The sequence below is a fragment of the Oryctolagus cuniculus genome, chromosome 3, assembly GCF_051225735.1.
Source record: "Oryctolagus cuniculus isolate XC-2025 breed Fujian yellow rabbit chromosome 3, ASM5122573v1, whole genome shotgun sequence".
NCBI lineage: Eukaryota > Metazoa > Chordata > Mammalia > Lagomorpha > Leporidae > Oryctolagus > Oryctolagus cuniculus.
The window spans coordinates 115,483,704-115,492,126 of NC_142869.1; the positions used below are offsets into that span (position 1 = coordinate 115,483,704).

At 37.7% G+C, this 8,423-nt stretch overlaps 1 non-coding gene across 1 annotated transcript; it reads left to right on the forward strand.

The window, feature by feature from the left end:
* Window positions 1–66: 66 nt before the first annotated feature.
* On the forward strand, window positions 67–173 carry LOC127491892 (U6 spliceosomal RNA). Its single transcript, XR_007920824.1, has one exon. It is a non-coding gene; the product is annotated as a U6 spliceosomal RNA (small nuclear RNA).
* Window positions 174–8,423: the final 8,250 nt, after the last annotated feature.

Below are 8,423 nucleotides of genomic sequence, written 5' to 3' on the forward strand. Positions count from 1 at the left end.
TCAAAATGTTGTCCTCAGATCACCAGCAGCAGCAGCACCTGGGACTCATTAGAAATGAGGATTCTTGTGCTTGCTTTGTCAGCACATATACTAACACTGGAATGATATGGGAAAGCTTAGAAAGGCATCTGTGCTAGAATGACATGCAAATCCATGAAGTATTCCATATTTTAAGTGACTGAACTGAGTTACTACTTATCACTAATAACTATGAATGTAAATAGACTCAATTATCCAATTAAAAGATGCACACCGATTGAATGGGTTAAAAAAAAGGTCATGACTCAACAATATTCTTCATGTAAGAAATTCCCTTTACTAGGAAAGACACACACAAAGAGTGAGAGTAAAAGGATGGGAAAAGATATTCCAGGCAAATAGAAACAAAAAATAGCAAGAGCGGCTATACTCCTATGAAACAAAATATATAGTAAAACAAAAACTGTAAAAGGAGCCAAAGAATGCCACTATATAAAGAACAAGGGATCAATTCAACAGGAAGATATGGTTGTAAGTGTATATGTGCATAATGCCAGAGCACTCAATTTTATAAGACAAACATTGGTAGAACTAAAGGGAGATTGTTTTAACATAATAAAAGTGGAGAACTTCAACATCCCACTTTCATCAGTGAATAGATTATCCAGACAAAAAATAAACAAAGACACTTACAGAATATTTTATCCAATAGCTATGGAAGGCACATTATTTTCTTAAGTACTGGGAATATTATCTAGGATGGACCATATATTAGTTCACAAATTAAGTTTCAACAAATTCAAAACACTATCGTGGATCTTTTCTGACAACAGCGGAATAAAACCAGACACCAAGAGAAAGAGAAACTCTGGAAAGTATGTAAATACATAAATATTGAACAATGAGTGACAAGAAATCAAAAAGGAAATTAAAAATTCCTTGAAACAAATGAAAATGAAAACAAACATGTCAAAACAGGGGTTAGCAAAAGTAGTGCTAAGAGGGAAGTTTTAGCAATAAGAACCTACATTTAAAAAACAGAAAGATACCAAATAAACAGTCTAACAGTTCATGTCAAGGACACAGAAAAGCAAAAACAAACCAAAATCAAAGTTAATAGGAGGAAAGAAATAATAAAGATTAGAGCAGAAAAAATTAAATAAAAAGTTTTTAAAAGTACAAAAAATCAATGAAACAAAGAGTTGTTTTTTTGAAAAGATAAGCAAAATCAATAAAATTTTAGCGGCACTAAGAAAAAGAGAGAGGGGTTGGCACTGTGGCAGCTCTCTGCTATGGCCTGGGAAAGCAGTAGAAGATGGTCCAAGTCCTTGGGCCCCTGAACCTGTGTAAGAGACCCAGAAGAAGCTCCTGGCTCCTGGCTTTGGATCATCACAGCTCTGGCCATTGAGGCCATTAGGAGAGTGAACCAGCAAACAGAAGACCTTTCTCTCTGTCTCTTCCTCTCACTGTCTGTAGCTCTATCTCTCAAGCAAATAAATAAAATCTTTAAAAAAAGAAAAAGGGAGAAAAGACTCAAAAAATACCAGAGATGAAAAAGGAGCTATTATTACTGATGCCACAGAAATACAAAGCATCATTACAAGCCATCATGAACAGTTACATGCCACAAATTAGAAAACCTGGAAGAAATGTACAATTTCTGGGCATAGTTAACTTACCAAAATTAAATCATGAAGACACAGAGAATCTGAACAGACCAATAGTGAATGATGGGGTGGAGTCAGTAACAAAAAGTCTGCCCTAAAAAGAAAAGCATGAGAACAGATGGTTCCATTGCTGAATTCTATCGAACTTTTAAGGAAGAACTAATAACAGTTCTTCTCAAACTACTCCCAAAATTTAAAGTGAGGAAACTTATCCACATTCATTCTATCAGACCAGCTTTACCTTGATTTCAAAATCAGTCAAGGATACAAAGAAAACCATAGACCAATATCCTTTATGACTATAGATGCAAAAATTATCTATATAATATTAGCAAATCAAATCCAACAATACATATTGAAAAGATCATACAGTGTGATCAAGTAGGATCTATCCTAGGGAAGTGATAGTTGTTGAACATATGCAAATCTGTAAATGTAATACATCACATCAAAAAAAGAACAATAAAATTTGTATGATCATTTCAATAGATATAAAAAAGTATTCAATAAAATTTAACATCTATTCATGATAATTAAAAAAGAAACTAGAACAAATTAGGTATAGAAATAACAAGCCTCAACATAATGAAAGATATTTAGGACAAATCCACAATTATTGAGGCAGTAGATGATGGCATATGTACTGATGTCCCTGCCACCCATATGGAGACCTGAATTGAACTCTGGGCTACTGGCTTCAGCCTTATCCCACCCTGTCTGTTGCATGCATTTGTAGAGTGAATGAGTAGATGGAAGATATCTCACTGTCTCTCAACTTCTCAAATAAAGTGAAAATAAATGAATAGTAATTAAAATATAAAAATAAAAGCTGATTACACAGTGGAAAAATATCCACAGTTAACACAACATTGAATGGGGAAAAGCTGAAAAACATTTTCTCTAAGATCTGGAGCCAGATGAGGATATCCACTCTCACTGCTCTAATTCAGTTCATACTACTGGAAATTTTAGCCAGAAAAATTAGGCTAGAGAAATTTTAAAAAAAAAGAAATATAAATAGTAAAGGAGGAATTCAAATTATCCCTTTTTGCAAATGATGTTTTTCTTTATTTAGAAAAAAACTGAAGACTCTACCAAGAGACTATGAAAGCTAATAAATAATTTCAGGAAAGCTTCAGAACACAAAATCAACACACAAACATCAGTGGCATTTTTATACACCAATAATGAACCTACAGAGAAAGAAATTTTAAGTACAATCTCCTTCACAATAGTTACAAGAAACAAAATACCTTGTAATAAATTTAACTAAGGCTGGGGTTGGTGCTGTGGCATAGCAGGTAAAGCCACCACACTGCCTGCAGTTCCAGCATCCCATATAGGCAGCAGTTTGAGTCTCTGCTGCTCCAATTCCAATCCAGCTCTCTGCTTTGGCCTGGGAAAGCAGTGGAATATGGCCCAAGTCCTTGGGGCCCTGCAACCACATGGGAGAACTGGAAGAAGCTCCTGGCTCCTGGATTAGGATCAGTGCAGTTCTGGCTATTGTGGCCATCTGGGGAGTGAACCAGTAGATGGAAGACCTCTCTCCTTCTCTCTCTCTCTGCCTCTGCCTCTCTGTAACACTGCCCTTCAAATAAATAAGAAAAAAAATTAATCAAGGAGGTGAAATATCCCTGCGATGAAATTATAAAACACTAATGAAAAGAAACTGAAATAGAGGCAAGAAATGGAATAACCTCTCCATGCTCATGGATTGAAAAAATTGATATAAAATGTCCAAACCACCTCAAGTTATTTACAGATTCAGTGCAATCCTTAACAAAATGCCAATGACATTCTTCATAGTACTAGAAAACGCAATCACAGAACACCCTGAAAATCCAAAGAAATTTAGAAAAAAGGAACAAAGCTTGAAGCATCACAATACCAGATTTCAAGACATACTACAGAGCTTTTGGATCCAAAACATTGCAGTACTGGCATAAAAACAGACACCTAGCCCAGTGGAATGGAATATAAATCCAAGAAATTAACCCATGCCTCTACAGCCAGCTTATTTTAGACAAAGTTGCCAAAAACATACCCTGGAGAAAGGGCAGGTTCTTCAACAAAAGGTGTTGGGAAAACTGATATCAGTTTGAAAAAGGTTGAAATTTCTACCTTCACCCTATACAAAAACCAACTCAAAATGGATCAAAGATCTAAATGTAAGACTACAAAACTACTAGAAGAAAACATAAGGGAGGAGTCGGCGCTGTGGTGTAGCAGGTAAAGCTGTTGCCTGCAGTGTCAGCATCCCATATGGGCACCAGTTTGAGATCTGGTTGCTCCACTTCCAATTCAGCTCTCTGGTATGGCCTGGGAAAACAGTAAAAGATGGCCCAACCCAGTGAAAGATGGTCCAAGTGCTTGGGCCCCTGCACCTGCATCGGAGACCCAGGAGAAGCTTCAGGCCCCTGGCTTCAGATCTGCCCAGCTCCTCTCATTGCAGCTACTTGGGGAGTAAACCAGCAGATGGAAGATCTCACTCTCTCTCTCTCTGCCTCTACCCCTGTCTTTATGTAATTCTGCCTTTCAAATAAATAAAAAATAAATCTTTAATATTAAGAAAAGAAACATAAGGGAAATAATCCAAAATATTGGCTTAGGCAATGATTTTTTAGATAAGACCTAACAGCACAGGCAACAAAAGCAAATCTGGATAAATGGGATATCAAAGTAAGAAGTTGCTGCACAGCAAAGGAAATGATCACAGAGTGAAGAAACAACCAACATATTGGAAGAAAATATTTGTATTTGGCAAAGGGTTAATATACAGAATATAAAAGGAACTTGAAAAGACTCAATAGCAGCAAAAATTCAGTTAACAAATGGGCAAAAAAAGACTTGAGTAGACTTTTCAAAAAGAAGAAATACAAGTGGCCCAACAAGTACATGAAAAAAATACACGATATCACTAGCCATAAAGGAAACACAAATTAAAACCACAATAAAGTACCATCTCATTCCAGTTAGAGTGGCTATTAATAGAAAAGAAAAATATAGTAAATGCTGATCATGATGTGGAAAACAGGAAATCCTTACCCTTTGTTGGCTGGAATGCAAATTAGCATAACCATTATAGAGACTTGTCTGACTGTTCCTCAAAAAGTTAAAAACAGGAGCCAACATTGTGGTGCAGAGGGTTAAGCTACTGCTTGTAACGCCATATCGGAGGGCCAATCAGAGTCCCTCTGTTCTGTTTTTGATCCAACCCTGCTAGTGCATCTGAAAAGGCAATGAATGCAACCCAAGTACTTGGGTCCATGTCACCCTTGTGGGAGGCCTACATGGAGTTTCTGATTCCTAGCTTCAGCATGTCCCATACCTGGCTATTGTGGCCATTTGAGAGGTGAACAAGTGGATGGAAGATATTGCATATTCTCTCTCTTACTCTCTCTCTTTCTTGTGCCCTCTCTGTTACTCTACTTTTAAATAAATATTTAAAAACAAAGCAAAAACCTAAAGATAGATCTTATCCAGCTATTCCACTTCTAATAATCTATCCAAAGGACATTAAATCAGCATATGAAAGAGAATCCTGCAATCCCATGTTCCTTGCTGGATTATTCACAATAACTAGGATCTGGAACCAATCTAGATGTTCATCAGTGGGTGAATGGATAAAGCAAATATGATATATATACAAAATTGGGTATTATTATTAAGCCATTAAAAATGAAATCGTGAAATCTGAAGTAAAATAGACAGAACAGAAGATAGATTAAGTGAAACAAGCAAGACAGACAATATATACTGCATGTACTGTCTCTCATATACAAAGTTTAAAAAAAAATGAGTTGGGGCTGGTATTGTAGTATAGGGGGTTAAGCCACAACTTGTGACATCCACAACCTCTATCAGACTGTCAGTTTGAGTCCCAGCTACTCCACTTCCCATTCAGCTTCCTGCTAAGGCATCCTGGGGGTCAGCATATAAAGGACCAAGTGCTTGGATCCCTGCCACCCAGGTGGGAGACTCAGATGGAGGTCCTCACTCCTGGTTTCAGTCTGGTCTAGCTCCAGCTAATGAGGCCATTTAGGGAATAAACCATGAGATGGAAGCTCTCGCGCGCTCTCTCTCTCTCTCTCCCTTTCAAAATAGATAGAAATAAAACAAACATTTTAACTACTTGGTTTGAACTTAAAATAGAGATTATTAGAGGCTGGAAAGAGGAAAAGGGGGAAGTTGGATAATGGGTATAAAATGCAGTCTGGTGAAGACAACCAGCTTTGGAGAACCACAGCACAGTAGGATGACTATAGATCATGTGATGTGTTACATTCTGTAAAAATAACTGGAAGAGAGGAGCTGGTAGATTCCAAACTCAGAGAAAGATAACAAAATGGGAAGGTTAATTACCTGGTATGATTGATGTATACTGTATATATGTGTTAAAATATTACACTATACTCCATAATGATGTATTACACATTAGTCCAAAAAATTTTAATGAAAACTCTTGCAACCCTCCCCTCCCCAAATCTGCTGAATCAGAGTCTTGGGGTAGAGCCCAGCCACCTGTGTTTAACAATCCCAGCAGGTGATGCTGATTCAGCTAAAGTTTGAGACCAATGGACCTTAAAAATTACTTACACTGAGAAGTTAAGCTGAACCCTAATTCATGAAGTTGCTCATCTTCTTTCTAGCTACCAAATTTAATTCAACACTCAGTGTAGTACTAACATTATTGCAGAACCAACATCATTATCACTGACAGTGTTGTTTGTAGTGGATTAGAAAAAGTACAATGCATAATCAGCAGAGTGCTAGCCTTTCTTTCTCCCTTGAAAGTCCTAAAATTTGTAAGAATCTGGCTGACACCCACCAAATCTAAGAAATCCAGAATCATGAGCATCTTGGCACCTTTCTGTGTATTCCTCATGCATATGCATTATTAGACAGCATATGTTGTTTAATCAAAAGATAGCATTGCACTGGGTAATGTTCACCAGCACTGGCAAATATTTCACTTTCAAGCTGCCACAGTTAATTATCTGGAAAAATACAAATATTCACATTTGGCCAAGTCCCTTATCCCCTCCCTCTGAATCTCTTCTGCACACAGCAGTTTCAGCTGCATATCCTATTGCTCATCTAATCAAAGCGCTTGAAATACAGACCCCATTGCTTTTTTACAGTCTTCTGGTTGGCAACAGTCACTATGAACTGTGATGGGAAATGAGGCCAGAACATGGAGATGACTGGAGCACCCTGACCAACTGTATTTGGATGCCAATGCCCCAGTGAGGAGCCCAGGTATAGTGCAGGTGGACTCTGGAGTTAGTCTGCAGGGGCCAAATCCCTGCTTTGCCCCCATCCAGACCTCCCCTGGTAAAACAGGGATAATGGCTTCTCATAGAGTTGTTGAGGAGACAATCCACACAAAGCCCTTAGAGTATGGCATATAATAAGTGCTCAGCACATCACATCTCAGGTACTTCATTGTATTGTAATCATTGCAAATCAAATCTCTTATGAAATAGCCAACATGACATCATGAGAGACCTGAGTTAAACTCAGACGACCCTGTGCCTAGCCAGAGTAGAGACAAGCTACATTGTGACCTCACTCCCAAAGAAAATTTCTGAGCACTGTTTTTTAATTCCACAATGACATGGTTAAAATCAGACACAGACAAACAACTTAGGGGTATGGGAGAATTGGGAGCGACCAGTTAAACTCTTAAAGTGTCAGCTAAGACAAGTTGTCTCTAGAGTTCTACTGTACAAGATTGTACCTGTAGTCAACAATCATGTATTCTGCACCTAAAAATGTGTTAAGAGGGTAGATTGTGTTCTTACCACAGTCAGATTTTTTTTAATGTTTTTAGCATGGATATTTGGCTGGCAGCTATGCCACTGCTTGAGAACCTGTATCCCATATCAGGGTGCTGGGTTTGGGTCCCAGCTGTGCTCCCAATTTCAGCTTCCTATTAATGAGCACCCTGGGATGCAAAAGGTGATAATTCAAGTGACTGGTTCTCTGTTACCCACATGGAGAAACCTGGATTGGTTCCTGACTCCTAGCTTCAGCCTGGCCCAGTCCTGGCCATTGCTGGCCCAGTCTTGGCCATTGCTGGCATTTGGAGAACGAACTAGCAGATGGGAGATTCTCTCTCTCTCTCTCTCTCTCTCTCTCTCTCTACCTCTCTACCTCTCTACCTCTATCTCTAATTCTGCCTCTCAAGAAAAGTAATTAAATGAATAAAAACTTTCTTGATTTCAAAAATAAATCAATATACAAGTTGTGCAACTAGTAAGAGGAAGAATTAGGACTTAACTCCAGAAATTTATCATCACAGAGCCCGCCCCTAACAACTATGCTACGCTACCTTTCCTTAGCTATTTAAATGTTAACTTAACAAATATTTATTTATTAAGAGAACATGAATGCATTAAATTAAAACATATCAGAGAAAAATAAAATCAGACATTAACACCTTACCAAAAAACCTTAGTGTTAACACCTTAGTACCATAGACTTGGAAAATGGGAAGTATAGGCCAAAGTAATTAGACTTAGCCTATGCCAGTTTTGTTGTGTTTAAAGAGAAAACTATATACTATAGAGTTCTTGGGTACATTAAAGAAAGCAAAGAGTTCTACATCAGATGACTTCCACAAGTTACTTGCAGTCCTCATTTGTAAACTGGATTTAAGGATGTTTACCTCCTGGGGTTGCTGTGAATATCAAATATAGTGTCTAAAAAAACAATAACCTAAACTAAATTAATGTTGGTTGCCCACAAAGAAGTGTTCTTTCCAAAGAAGGTGGC